The 15,133-nt window shown below is 37.0% G+C and overlaps 1 protein-coding gene across 3 annotated transcripts in view; it reads right to left on the bottom strand.

The window, feature by feature from the left end:
- LOC136350548 (zwei Ig domain protein zig-8-like) overlaps positions 1-15,133 on the bottom strand; it is a 207,445-nt gene that overhangs the window by 85,065 nt on the left and 107,247 nt on the right. The window contains exon 1 of one of the 3 annotated variants that reach the window (XM_066302382.1): positions 3,531-3,633. The exons of the other annotated variants lie outside the window; for them this stretch is intronic. The gene's annotated coding sequence lies outside the window, so the exon portion shown is untranslated. Of the gene's footprint in view, positions 1-3,530; positions 3,634-15,133 lie in introns of those variants that run through there. 3 annotated transcript variants of the gene reach the window in all.

A 15,133-nucleotide genomic window follows, 5' to 3' on the forward strand; every position in this document is an offset into this window, starting at 1 on the left:
TGGCCTTCGGGAATATTCTAAAAGCTCCACATTTATGCAGTGGTTGAAGCTGGAATAGAGCTAAGTTTTGGGTGCTCAAACGCTGCTAAGATAGGAATGAAGATTATATGGGAAAATATAACAGAGCATTCGACCGAACCAAACGATCTTTTGCTCTATCTGTTTGTCCCATCTCTAGGTAAAATATGAACTTAGAAATTTCTGGTGAACTTCTTTAACGCTCGTCATTCATTATCTTGTTTATAACAATTGCGTTTAGAATTCTGTCGTACAAAGAATCCCAATTCCACGTCACTATATAAATCGTTCTGGAAGTTATAGCTTGAGAGCTGATTTGTTATCCACTAGGGGAGAAATTCCTAAAATAAAATAAAAATCTCAGCTCTTATCTGAAGCATTTCTGTGGGATTATGTATATGTGGTTTAACACTACATTAACCACTACGGGAGAGTGCACACAAAGTGCATAATAGAATCGGCAACGCTTGCTTTAAACGACGTTGCCAAACGGCTCTGTTTGGGTTAACTAAACGTTCGCTTTAATTTAAAATGCCATTTGCATTACACTTTATTTTGAACCCCTTTTCGTTCCAACGGCATTATGCAAACCAACTCCATGAGGAACATATTAAAATATCTCTTGAATTCAGCAAAAGTCTTCTACCTAACTAAGCAATTATTATTGTCTTTCTGTGCTATTGAATATTTTTGTTTCCACTCCACAGCTATGCCAGAAAACTGGGAAACTTCCGAGCGATTATCTTTCATGGGTGACAAGAGGAAACTTTCGCGAAAGTCGTTCTATTAAGGAATCTAACTACTACCAATACAAAGAGTACCCAACAAATTATTGGCCGTGACTGTAACTTGAACAATATTTATTTTGTGACAGCTCTTAGCAAATGCTTAAAGTTTGGCAGTTTGCGAGAAATTTATGAGTTTCCTCGCTCCAAAGTTAAAATAACTCGAAGGTCAGACTGGAAACTTCATATTTGAAAATTTCTTTCCAGTAACAAATTTTAATTATGTCCCGATGAACGTTCAAAAAGCCTTTCAACGTTCAGGCCGGATTTCTGCATTGATATAGTAAATTGGCTTAGTATACGCTCTTGTGCACAATACGGCACACTTGCATTATTTATTTACTTAATGTGTTTGCCATATAACGCGATCATCCTCTCAAAGAGTCGTATATGTTAGGTACGGAAGCAGTACTAGATACAGTGGAAACGTGCAAGCGCGAGCCACTTTTTCCGCTGATTGAGAACTCATGAAATTCGTTATTCCGCGATATGTTTGAAATCCTTTTTTCTTTATGAAATAGTCAGAAGTGGATGCTTGAAGCATTTACTTTTCCAGTGTTAAAATTTTGGTTCGTGAACGGGCGTTTTCGTCATCGTTGTTCTCAAGTGGCGCAGTCGGTAGGATCGACAAGTCACTACATGGCGCATTCATTTCCATTACGGTTTATCGTCAATTTATGAAAACCGTTCCGCATAACCGCGGGAACATCTGCACACGGACTATCCACTTTTCAAGTGGAACGAGCGCCACTTAAGAACAACGAGCAGGAAAATGCCTTTTTAAAAACTAAAACTTTAATACTGGAAAATTAAGTGTACAATACGTGTTATTATTTCCAGCGTCAAATTTTGATTATTGTTGTGCAAAAAAACGGATTTTGAGAAATATCGGGGAACAACAAACTCAAAAATGTCACGAGTTCTCGGGCAGCGCCAGGGGAAATGGTGCAATCTTCCTGGAATGGGTAGCCTCATAACTCATGTTTGTGATAATGGTAGCAACCAAGGATAAGCACGTGATTATTTTAAAATGTAAAAAATTTGAAAAAAAAAAACAAATTGCTACCGAGCGTACCGTTCAACCCACCAAACTACCTTCTATACCTGGAATTTTCTCATGTTTTCCGAAATAGATCTTCGACGCTAAAAATAGTGCTTTACCTCCACGAGCGTGTCTAAAATTATCTTTCATAAATACCTGCATAAACTTCTCTGTGTATCAGAGTTCGCAATAGCTGAAAACTAAGTTACTTTAAAAGGTTTAGCAGTTTATCTCCATTAAAAGTACCGAAATAAGTTAAATTCTGTCTCACTAAAAGCTACCGAGAAACTCCGTATGCAAAGAGACCCATTTAGAATAATTATCTTGATATTTCTATTATCGGAGTATCTGAGATATATTACAACAATTTATTTAGAAACTCCACCTGAAAACTTTAAGGAGAAGGCCTTCGCACTCCGAGCTTCTCGGACTCGTGGGGATATTTTATTTCCATACAACTAAACTTATTCAAACGTTCCTGGATCTCTCTTTTATGAAATTTGGTTTATACTTACATAAAGAGATCCTCGCCTGAGATTACTTCTTAACTTACCTGAAACAGAGAAAACTTTTGATTAATGTTTGAGGCTCCCTGAAACCGAGTTTCTAATAATTGCATAAAGCTAATTTCCAGTTCTACAGTATTGACCATAAGTTCGCGACTTTATAAATAGCCTATTTTGCTGCAGACCAAATCCATATTTAACTGTGACGTTTTCTTTATTATGCACAACAAAAATAGGCGTGCGTTTAAAAATAAAATGTACCCACTGCAAATCCAGTAGTTTGCATGCCGGTTTGCAATAAAAACTCGTCTAGGGTCTATACAGGTTTAATATTCTAATGCTAATTTTTATATCATGAAAGCCGCTTAAAATTACAATCTGATTTATTTAGCACAGTTATTTTGAGCTAACCCAACTCGAGGATTTATTTCTGATCAGGTTCGGTCAAAATTTTCGACAGAGCTGAACTGCGTTGTCCAATCATCCAGAAATCAAACAATACCAGTACTACCTGAAGCACGAAATCCTGACCACGTTAGATCTGATTAATTTGACAAATTTTATAGTTATTTACGTAACAAGTGGAGAAAGTAATTTCGAGCAATAGGGAAAGTCACGCGAACGTATACCACGGTCTAAAACAAAAAGAAAAAAATGAAAAAAAAAGTTACCCGACCCGGAATCGAACTCGGGTCAGTTTAGAAATATCACAGTAGGGACGCGACCCCACATCGTCTTGGCAGATCTGCGCATTATCACTTTCACAATGGCTGACTAGGCGGTCCACGGTTTTCGGGTGGGGACACCCTATCATTAAAAAACTTTGGCCATTGTTTAAAAATGTTTACGTTTTCATAATAACTAACCTACATATTCCCTACCCTGTATACATGCTTTCCTTTTAATTGAAATATTCTTTTTATGATTTTTCATTTCTAAATTTTCCACCGCTCTCAATGCCCTTTCTCGGAAAAAAATTTAAAATTAGACATTTCATCCCTGCGATAGCATTCTTGTGAATCAACGAAAACCTTCAGAGAATCTGTTATTATGCTCGATGCATTCTTCAATATCTTGGCATCCTACACATATACATATGTATCTTTGCCATTTCACCTTGTTTCCTATTTCGACAGCTTGCGGAAACCCTATCAATTCAATATTAAAATGAAGACTTACCAGTTTGGTTTTCTCGGCCTTTATTTCTGAACTATTCCTGAAAATACGATTTTGGAGAAAGCAAAATAGAATTTTTATAATTTTGAAAGTCCGTTTCAGTAGATCTGGGGGAATTGTTTGAAATATATAAACATATATATTAAAAAATATGGAGCCGTCGGGTCGCGTCGCGATGCCGTCGTGTAGTCCAAGTGCTTAGGGACTTGTTTCGTTCCAATATTTCACCGTTATGGTTTGGACATGGTGATTTCCTTAATTGCATTCCGTGCATTAAAACGTGGCCATTCCGCGGTGGCCAGGAAAGTAGCTCTCAAAAACTGTGTTTGTGCCGGTCTTCTGTCTCCGTCATTCCTCTTTTTATGAATTTTGTTAATTAATCATATTGGTTGACTGAGTCCAGGATATGTTTCGGAAAGGAATTTGTCTAGATTTGCGTTTCTAGGGGATTGAATTCATGTCCAATGCCATCGATTTAAAACAATAGTACATTACATTACAGTTCGTTTAATTGGACGATCAAAAATTCATTCATTACATATCGTTACCGGCCACCGGAATTCATGGAACATCACAAGTGGGCAATAAATTTCCTGGGGACGCTCCTACTGTGGGTCCTTCCAGGGAATCAGGGAGAATTTAATCCAATCCGATTACCGGTGGGCCATTTTGAAGTCTTCAGTCCGTTATGTAAGAGAAACCGAATCAGTGAAGAAAGTTTCAAAGAAGATTCTATAAAGAAACGAACGAAAACTGATGATAAGGCGGCGAAAACATAAACTCTAGGAAAACAATCTGCAGAGAAATTTGTTAGTACCAGAGAACGATCAACCGGAACTTTACATCCATGAAAAAAAGCTTTTGCTCCCTTCAGCTGAGACAGTTAAAACTGAGATTGGAACTGAAAAAGCAACCAAACGTAAAGCGAATTTTAAGAGCAGTAAAACACCTATCACTGGGAACAAAAATGCACTTGCAAAAGCTCCCAGTGAATATGAAGTTGGACGGAAGCATTGAAATTGACCAAGAAATGGAGAATGATCGTGAAAAAAATATTTGAAGTCAAAAATAAGTACTGAAATGTAAGAAAACTAAAATGAATAGACTCGCTATTAAAAATACGATTTTTAGAATAACGATTTTAAGAAAAAAGCTTTTAGAGAGAACAAAAGTTTCGGTTCCAGAGAGGTTTTTGTTAGGTAGATTTATTACTGTCTTTGCAGCTACATACATTAATATCATTATCATGTAATGCTTATACAAAGCCTCAGTAAGGGATTAACGTCATTCTTAGTTAATTTTGATTGAGAATAGTGTGCAATTCCGCCCTTTCTTGTATGGGAAGCCTTATTCATAAATACTCACTTAACTCGCTATCTACGCCGCTGCCCTGGATCGAACCGCGGTACTTTTCGGAAATCTCCGCTCGGTCAACATTTTTAGGTTGACCGAACGACCTTCGGTACGACGCGTAAATGATTCACAATTATTTGTTTACATTTATTAAAGTTTTTTATGGGCACATTCCTCAAAAATACCAAACTAATCCCATGCCCAGCGACGATGCACGACACTGCATTTATAGACGTATTACATACAGTCACTCAAAAAAGTATTCATACAGCCGGAAGAAAATTCTGTAAACCGTAACTTTTGACTGATTTTGTTCTAATTTTGTATAATGAAAATTCAAACCGAAGCTCAATTTGCGTAATTGAGCAACTTTTGAAAATTTATCTTTTAGAGTGCTTTCCAGCGTTTAAAAAAAAATCCGTTTTGAAAACTTCTTGTGCGGTGGAAATTTTTCAATGTGGTTTTAACATTCTTGTAAAGGGGATTTTTCTTCATATATCCTGAAAATTTGATCAAAATCGAACAACAAATAAGGGAGTTTCAGTCTTTCTAAAACGCCAAAGAGTGACGATTTTCGCGCAAAATGACGAAACTTTGACATTTTTGACGACTTTAAAAAGCTGCAACTCCCTTATTTGTTGTTCGATTTTGATCAAATTTTCAGGATATATGAAGAAAAATCCCCTTTACAAGAATGTTAAAACCACATCGAAAAATTTCGACCGCACAAGAAGTTTTCAAAACGGAGTTTTTTTTAAACGCTGAAAAGCACTCTAAAAGTTAAATTTTCAAAAGTTGTTCAATTACGCAAATTGAGTTTCGATTTGAATTTTCATTATACTAAATTTGAACAAAATCAGTCAAAAGTTACGGTTTACAGAATTTTTTTCCGGCTGTATGAATACTTTTTTGAGTGACTGTACATCTGCCGGTGCAGGTATAACAATATGATATATCCCTTGAAACGAAAGGTAATTGTTTTTTAGTGCATTTGTTGATCTATAGGATGTCCCCCTAAAAAATGAACTCTCGGCAGGTTCAGTCTGTAAAGCATTAATTTTGGGCCATCCTGTAGCGAGCGAGTTTGGAAAAACGGGTACTGAAGGGATGCTATTATAGCGGTTGTTAATAACACGGTAAAAATGAATTGTTTTACTGTTGAGAGGTGCCCATTTGTGTCCTCCTACATCCATGAAAGTATTCTAATCCTCGCCGTCATTATTATTCCTACATCTGGACCTCCGATTCTCATGATAATGGATGATAGTAAATCTTGACCCTTGATCGGCAGGATGGGAAATGGTAGTTATGCATTCAATGCGTAAGCAATAATTTTTCAATTTTTCATATATGATCCAAAATAACGTATGGCGAGCAATATAAAAAATATTTTTCAAGGGTTTTAGACTTATAGCCTATTTTGCATGATCGTGTCCGCACTTTATCACGGGGATCTCGATACCCTGTGATATGAGCGAAGGGCCGAATTTTCGTAGTTTGGCATAAAATCTATATTTCGAAACACGCAGAACTGATAGGAGACATATGGTGCAATGGTCGGGGCTTACGTAAGATATGACAGATATAAATGGTGTTTTAGATAAATGAACGCATTTTTATCCCGCACGTTTCATATATTTATCAAAAGCAGGTAACTATTAGTTTTGAGCACGGTATAAAGGGTCGAGCGCAGTGATGCCCTAGAATAGTGCGGATATATTGTCTTGTGTTGAGAACTTATTATGGAGTGGAAATAATGCTGAACAAATCGGCGTTTGATTAAATCAAAATCTCTGATGAAAGGGATGGTAAAATTTATTGATGTCAAACCCCTCGACTTGCCTAATTTACTGCATGGAACAAAGAGGGGCAGAACAGAGGGGAGGCATGGCTGATATACTACAAAGTGCGTTGCTTGGCAAAAATGACTGTATATACTGTCCAGCATTTTCCCAACTCCTACGACACACCAGAACTATTGAAGTCCATAACCATTTCCGAATATATTCGGTTCTGGAAAAATTTCCTACGTTGAAAACGTTGTGAACGAGCTTTCGAAAAGTTGCCAAACCTTATATTTATTTATGACTTAGAGAGGTTTCTCCAGAGCTGCTTCTCTCTCGACATGCTAATGAAATTCCCATTAGGTGGAAAATTCGCTTTCTGGACCAGCCAGTGTCCTCGTGTTTTATGGCATTTTTGTGTTTATCGCATTATTTCCCGAAGGCGCGTTAAACTGGAGACGGAAGGATCGGACACTTCATCTTTGGCCAACATATGAGATATGTCTGAGTCGTCGTGCAAAGTGCAGAAATACAATAAAGGCACCCATTTTAAGAACAAGACAATCTGAGTGGTCTCGTAAAACTTATATCGAAAGACGGCATCTAACTGCCTGAATTTCCGGATGACTGACCTCTAATTTTAAGACAAAATATTCCCAATCGTGGAACAGCTTGTGTGGCTCAGATACCTTGGCCTGCACGCCGGCCCGACTTCAATCCTATGGTTTTGTGCGTATGAAAATATGTATATGAGGTCGACCGTTTGTGAAAAGTCCATAAATAGTCGACAGTAATTACTACAACGAATTGAAAACGAAGCAGAAAGAGCTCGAAATGAAAATTTACTATTTAAAATTGATCGTTAAGCAAACGTGTAACCAAATGTATTCAAACAAATATTAGTCATTTTTAACATTTACTAGCAAAAAAGGCATGTTTTATTAGATTGATAAGTGATAATAATTGTTGAATGATGTGGGTATTTTTCTACTATTCATTAAATTAATAAAACGGCTATTGTTGAGAAATTAAATGTTTATTTATACTCTTTGTATATTTATGATGAATACATTAAGATTAAACATAATTTTTTACCAGTGTAGACTGTTGGAATAAATTTAAATCAACATTTTCATTTTACTATGCTGCGCAGTAAACCGTTTAAATGGAAATATGGCACAGTGTGTCCTAGCGACATTTATAAGGTATATTTTCTAAAAATAAATAAGATAAAATATTACGAAAGCTCAGTTCTGCGCTTATCCTCAGCCCGTATTCGTAGTGCTGCAGATAATTTGAAGTTAGCTTATGCTTTGATTCAGAGAATTTAAGCCATGCATAACATGCATGCATTCAAGTTCCCAAGTTCATTCAAGTCCAACTGTAAAGACGTTTACCAACTTAGAATCCACTTTTGTGGAGCAATTTTGGTACGCAAACAAGCTCTAAATTTTTGTTTTTTTTTTTTTTTTTAATTTTATTTGGTCAGATGAAGTGAAGCTATCTAGGGAAGGCGTTTTCAATAGAAGATGAAAAATATTGGGTTTGAAGAAAAATTCACTTTTACCGTAAAATTCCACCAAATGTTTCGAAATCCAAAGATCGAACGTGAACGATTTTTCAGAAAACTTAACTCTAGAAGAGTATAGGGCTGTGAGATTGGCCTGTCAAAATCCCCGGTCTTCCCTTCTGGATTTTTTTACTTATGGAGTAAAATAAAAGAATTACTTTACATCACCCTACTAAACCGTAATGGAAAAAACCTTAATGGGGTTTAGGGGACCGCAGTTCGGCCTGCGAATGTGCGGTTTTTAAAGTATTTGGAATTCAATGGTAGCCATTTTGACCATCTAATGTAAATATCAAATAATTGTATTATTTCATTGTTTATGTGCGTTTTATTTAGAATTCAAGTTATTTACGGCACTGTGAACTTGTTCCACGTTGAATAGTATTATTTTGTATTCGTATAAACGCGCAAATGAATATTGATAACCCCACTACCTGTCAAATCGTTTGAACAATCGCATAGTTTTCAACCATCATGGCATTCCAGAGATACCTCCGGTAAATATGCCAAATAATCCAAAGTTCAGAGACAATACACAAAACAACATTTATTAGTGAAATATCATGGTTTAGATGCAGGAACATGATACATAATTTTAAATAGAATCCAACCGTTTTTAAACATATTTACCAGTAGATTGAGTTTCTCGAAAAAAAGTACTTTTGGGTAGGTTTAGCATGCAATCGTACAAGTGTTCATTTCGAGCCTCCCTGTACAAGGTAGAACCGCTTTTTTCGGCATGAGCATGCTTTAACGGGGTTTAATTTTGAGCAAAAAAATACGAACGTTAATTAATATTTCGCAAATATCTGGAGGAAAAGTAAAATAGTACACAGGGTGTAGCGCTAAAGCGTCGGCAGTACTATTTGTTGTACCAAGCCGTATCGAAGCGCTGCAAACGTTTTAGGTTGATAGATCAAGGACCCGTATTTCTAAGTTTTCAGGGAAATCAGCCGTTTTTCGGAAACGCCTAACATACCATCTAAAACGAAACACTCTGTATATATATATATACCGCATGATTATTATAATAGCTGCCTGTTAAATCGCGAAATGTCCTTTCCGCCCGGTTTGTAATGAAATTCATGGCAAGTAATTTCATTATATGCGATTTTGCCGATTTTCTGAAAGTTCTACATTTCTAATTTGCGTTTTAATGTAGAGTATGAAACCATAATTTCATAGAGAGCACAATATACTAGAGAAAGCAATTTTTTCTTTGAAAATAGCAACGCTTTTAATTACAGGTGCCTGTTCAAGCCACCTTTTAATTACAGCTAATTCTTTGCAAGGTCGACCGGGACTTGTGCATTTTGCATTTTAATTTAAATCCTCTAAAGAGTACTCAGATGCAGAGGCCCACTGATTTAACATCTTTCAAATTTTAGAGGGGAAATTGGTCGAATAAATTTGGGCGCTTTTTCGTACGTTTTAAATTTTTCCCAAACTTGGAAAACAACGTAGGGTACACGTTTTCAAAATTAACACTTAAGGAGGTACGGTAAAATCGGATATAAATCGATGATCGTCAAAGTTTTGCCTTGCGATTTTTAAGAAATCGATTCCATGAATCTTCAAAAGTTGCTAAACACTCTTAATTCCACTTATTCCCAGTTCGACGTTAGAGGACATCTCTCTATAGCTCTCTTACGTATATACCTTTATATAAGAGAGAAAATCACTTTAATAAAGGAGCTCGTCCATAATTGGTATTAAAGGGTACACACACGCACCCCTGATATCGGAGAAGTACTTAAATCGGTCGTAGTCGACAAGCAAGAAGGTTCGGCGAAGAGGCGCAAAAAGGAACGCTAAGACTGATTTTAAATGGAATGTTTTTCATGAGGTTTCATCATCCATTCAGCTGAATCCTAGAAATTGTTTTCTCGGGCAAACGAAAATAGAGGGTGTGTTTATGTCTCTTTTCTAGCTCAGTTTTTATGTACCGGCTAATACTAACCATTTCTTGGCCGTTTTCAAGAATTATAATAGAAATTTTTGATTTGCAAAAAAGAAGGACGTGATGATCCGGGGATAAAGCCAGTTAAAGTCTTTTCTGTTCAAATAAAAAAATAAATAGTAGATAAATATGTATGTATCTTTCCGTTTGCTCATCGGTTATTTCAGACGAAGTTCTATATAGGGTGTTAGGGGAAGAAGTTTCGTAAATTTAACCATCGATTAGGAACATAATTTTAAACAAAAAAGTTCCTTAGAACAGTGGTCGACGACCTAATGGTTTGAAAAAAAAATGTTAAAATTGGTAAGCAAATATTTGAACAAAATGTTTAAAAACCTACTTGACATATTGTTGATTGTTCGCCGTGTAACAAAAAAAGTTAAAATTATTCAGCATTAACATTGCTGAAAGCAATTTTAAACTTAATTAAAACTAATAATACGACTCAAACGATAAAAGTAACGTTAAGCGGTAACGCCGTACTGAACCCTGGAAATCTAACTCTTTAAATGCTCGCCCAAGTTAACTTTGCGGGTGAAGCGATAAAGCATTGGATGCGCTGGAAACTGGTTAATTCAGGTTTTTACCGTGCCAATATCTGAGTTATGCAGTCATCTGCTCTGCGTTACTATATGATAATTTGCATTTTAGCCCATCTTATCTGACATATTATCCTGTACAGAGACGGCTGGCACCATGGACAAGTGGTGCCCATTAGGGCCCAGTGAGAAGGGAAAAGGTAAAACCGCCCTTAGTGTTCACATTTGTCATGGACTATATGTTGTTCCCCCACTTTTAATATTTCAGTATGACCCGTTCTACGTTCGAATCTTTCGTCTGTCATTACGCGCAACCCCTCACTGTCGCAGTGAGTTTGGGTGTGCCGTACGTGAATTTATTCCGAGTTATTAACAGTACCTACGTAAAAACCTATCTTTACGTCCAGTTGTCGAACACTAAAATGATAATTTTGAAGAAAGATGGATCAGAAGAAATGGTCCCAATCGTTGGCCTGCCAGATCTCCGGATCTCGATCCGTTGGATTTTTTTCTTTTGGGGTTTCATGAAAAATTTGGTCTACCCTGCTGAAATAAGGGACGAAAATCAGTTACGACAACGTATTTTCGCTGCTGCTGATCATATTAGGAATGTGCCAGGAATTTTTTATCGTGGACGGGAAAATTGGTTAAAACGCTGTCGTACACGGATGAACTCAAATGGTGGACATTTCGGACATTTAATGTAGTAAAAACAATAACGAGTTTGCGTTTTTAATTGCGAATGGAGTGGTGTAATATGTGTAACGCAATATATTATGCTAATTAGAGATGAGGACAATAATTTAAAGGGAAGCGGCATTTTAAAATAATAAAATAAGAATCACATAATGTTCACATTTTAACCATAAAACCTATCGGACCCATAAAATCCGCGTGAATGCACCATATCTAGTTTATGCGGCTACTTAGGGATGAATCAAAATGAAATAAACACGATGCGGCGTTGCCAATTCCCATAAGAATTTTTTTTGATTTTCCAGGGAAATGGTTGTATTTATGCCCCTATTATATAGGACCTTTTTGTCTAAAATGAAGTTCTTAACCATCGGTTAAATTTACGCAACTTACTTCGTTGACACCCTGTGTTCATGCAACTACTTAGCAGCACACGTCAGAAATTCAATGGATCATTTTTGCTTTTGAGATAACTTTCCACTTTAATGAGTGAATTTTTTTTTAGAACTTCTTGCGAGAAACAATTGATGCAGAGCTGCGGTCACATAGTATGTAAATGAAGTTATAAGAGTCGGGATAATCCCATTTATATTGTGGTTCAAATCACAAGAGTTTCGTGAAGACCTTTTTTAGGTCGTTCTGTGTGTATTGATATACGAATCTTGACCCTTCGTAATCCTGATATACATTACACTCCACATTCGATGTTCAGCACTTGGGTCGTATTGGTTCCAAGGGGCGTATAAAAACCCAGTCAAACCGTTAAATTAGAAAATATTTAGAGAATTTTCGTTTGGATTGGAAGCCCTTTCCCTAACTTTGAAATATATTGTGTACTTGAATTTTAAGCGTTTTACTTTCATCTTTGTAAATTACTTCGGGCAAACACACTAAACACCGATTTTACTATTACCAATTAATACCAGTGCCAACCGAGTTAATGTTAGTCGATGGCCCACGAACTTGATAATTTTGTAGGTGATTTTTTATATCCCTCAGAGGACGTTGGAACTGGTAGATCAAGGACAAATGGTAAGTACTCCTCGAACGCTGCGCCAAAAATGCCTCGCAGAGCAACACGTTCCTATTTCAGATATCTTCATTCAACCCAAAATTACCTTTTCCACCTTTATTTCATTACTGTACTCTTTTAATTGTGTTTGTTACCTAAGTAGAACAAATTTTACGCGGGCCAGCACATGCGGGTTTAAAAATTCACATTTCAGGGAATTAGTAGCCTCAGCCAACGTTATGGCGAAATACATGCATTAAAGCGAAACTAAATTTGCTTCCATTTTTGGTCGTAATATACTTTTTTTCTAAAATAGGCACAGATAAAAACCGTCACGTTTTTCTCTTAATTCCCCCCATATTTTAATGACGAGGAAATGGTTTAAACGCTGTTTTCAGTTATTTTTGCCATTTATTTCGTCAGCGAAGTCAAGTTACGGAGGGGACCATTGAGTGGGACGTCGAATAGTGCTTGATGACTGTGGTTTTTTTATTGTATCACAAATTGTAAGCGCGCATCGAGGTACTCGGCGGGCCCCCCGCGTGGCCTAACAGTAGGAACGAACGCGAACACCGTGCCCGACATTAATATGGCGCATGACAATGGCGAAAACTCGTTTATTTCTTTTCAGTCCGAAACCTCTCTACGAGGTTCTTGTTTCGAAACGTATATTCCTGTGTCTGTGTAATTTTTCGTCGCAAAGATGGAAACGCATTTTTTGTAGGAATATTATACGATCTACATACCAGGTCTACCGGTATGAAATGAGCGCTATTTCGTGAAAATAAACACCAATTTTATCAAGGAAAGAAAAAAAAATTATTCAAAATGTTGACCAATGCTTTCTACACATTTTGACCACCTTTCTGGCAACTTATGGATACCATGCCAATAAAAATGTGCCTCTTTGGCATCAAACCAAATAGACACCCAATTTTCTACTTCTTCGTAGGAATCGAAGTGCTGCTCAACCAATGCGTGTCCCATCGATGAAAACAAATGACAGTCCGAAGGAGCCAAGTCTGGTGAATACGGCGGATGGGGTAGCAACTCCCAGCCAAGTGTTTTGATGACAACCGGTGTTGTTTTGTGTGCAGGTGCGTTGTCATGGAGCAAAATTACCTTCCCGTGTCTTCTGGCCCATTCTGATCGTTTTTCGTTCAATGCATCGTTTAAATTAATCAATTGTTGTCGATAGCGAACGGTATTAACGGTTTCACCAGGTTTTAAAAGCTCGTGGTGCACCACACCTTTCTGATCCCACCAAACACAAAGCATTGCCTTCTTGCCGAATCGATCAGGTGTTGCAGTCGATGTTGATGGTTGTCCCGAATCAACCCATGATTTTTTACGTTAAGGATTTTGAAAATAAATCCATTTTTCAACTCCAGTAACAATTCGATGCAAAACTGATTTTCTTTCGTGCCTTTGAAGCAAAATTTCACAGGTGTTTTTTCGGTTCTCCATCTGTCTTTCATTCGATTCATGCGGCACACATTTTCCACACTTTTGGATATTTCCAGTAGCTTTCAAACGATCAGAAATTGTTCGTTGTGCAACATTTAACATTTCTACCATTTGCTTTTGACTTAAAGTGTCATCTTCGTCCAGTATTGATTGCAGTTCGGCGTCTTAGAAGTTTCTTGGTGGTCTGCCACGTTCTTCATTTTGCACATCAAAATTGTTATTTCTGAATCGTTGAAACCATCTTTTGCATGTTGCTTCTGATAAAGCACAATCACCATATGCTCCGACAAGCATTCGATGAGACTCTGCAGTACTTTTCTTCAGATGAAAGCAAAAAATTAGTGCTTTCCGCATATCGTCATTTTGTGGTAGAAAATTCGACATTTTTGGCACAACGAAATAATATATTGTTGTTTGTTCAAGGACTTGATTTGTACTAAATATGGTTGTCAGTTTGCGTACCAACCAAGCAAACCAAAAAAAGTGTTTTTTTGCAACAAATGTCCTGTATCGAGACATTTATATCGTGACGCTCACTTCATGCCGGTATACCTGGTGTACACCTTTATTTTTTAAGATACCTTGCACGCGCAGAGCACCTCAACTGACACCCGACCAGCGGCACTCATTAACGTGCCAACAAAGGCTTTGAAAGTCCCATTTGTAGCAACAGCCGTAATGTTCTTTTTAATTTCAGATTGAGCCCTACATATACATGGACTTTTTCCAAATAAAATTAGATGCTATAGTGAGAATAGAATGGAATGGTTTCCTATTTGTTTCACGGAAGACAAGCGTTCGACATGAACACCGCTGGGACAAATAGACAACGGTTTTAAACTAGATAGAATTTGAGACAATTATTCTCCGAAGAAAAATTCGAAGAGAGAATGTTCCTATTAACGCTAGAGTGCGAACACATTCCGGTTATCAGACATATTGGAAATGTCACCGTCAGGATCGCAAGATTTCATTGAAATGTGTTTTGAATAAAGCTATATGGATAAAATAAAATTGAGCGGAAAATTTAAACAAACAACGCCTGTCTCGGGCGTCACGCCTGCATTTGAAGTGCCTCCTTTGTGACGTACTATTTACCTTCGGTTTTTACATTAAAATGACAATTTCGTTATTAACAATTTAAGGGAAATGTCAAATGCCGAGCTTCGAAAATCCCGTTTCCTCACCATCATGATCCAAATCTCAGCTCGAAATCGGCAGAACT

Source organism: Euwallacea fornicatus, chromosome 3 (genome assembly GCF_040115645.1).
Source record: "Euwallacea fornicatus isolate EFF26 chromosome 3, ASM4011564v1, whole genome shotgun sequence".
NCBI classification, from domain to species: domain Eukaryota; kingdom Metazoa; phylum Arthropoda; class Insecta; order Coleoptera; family Curculionidae; genus Euwallacea; species Euwallacea fornicatus.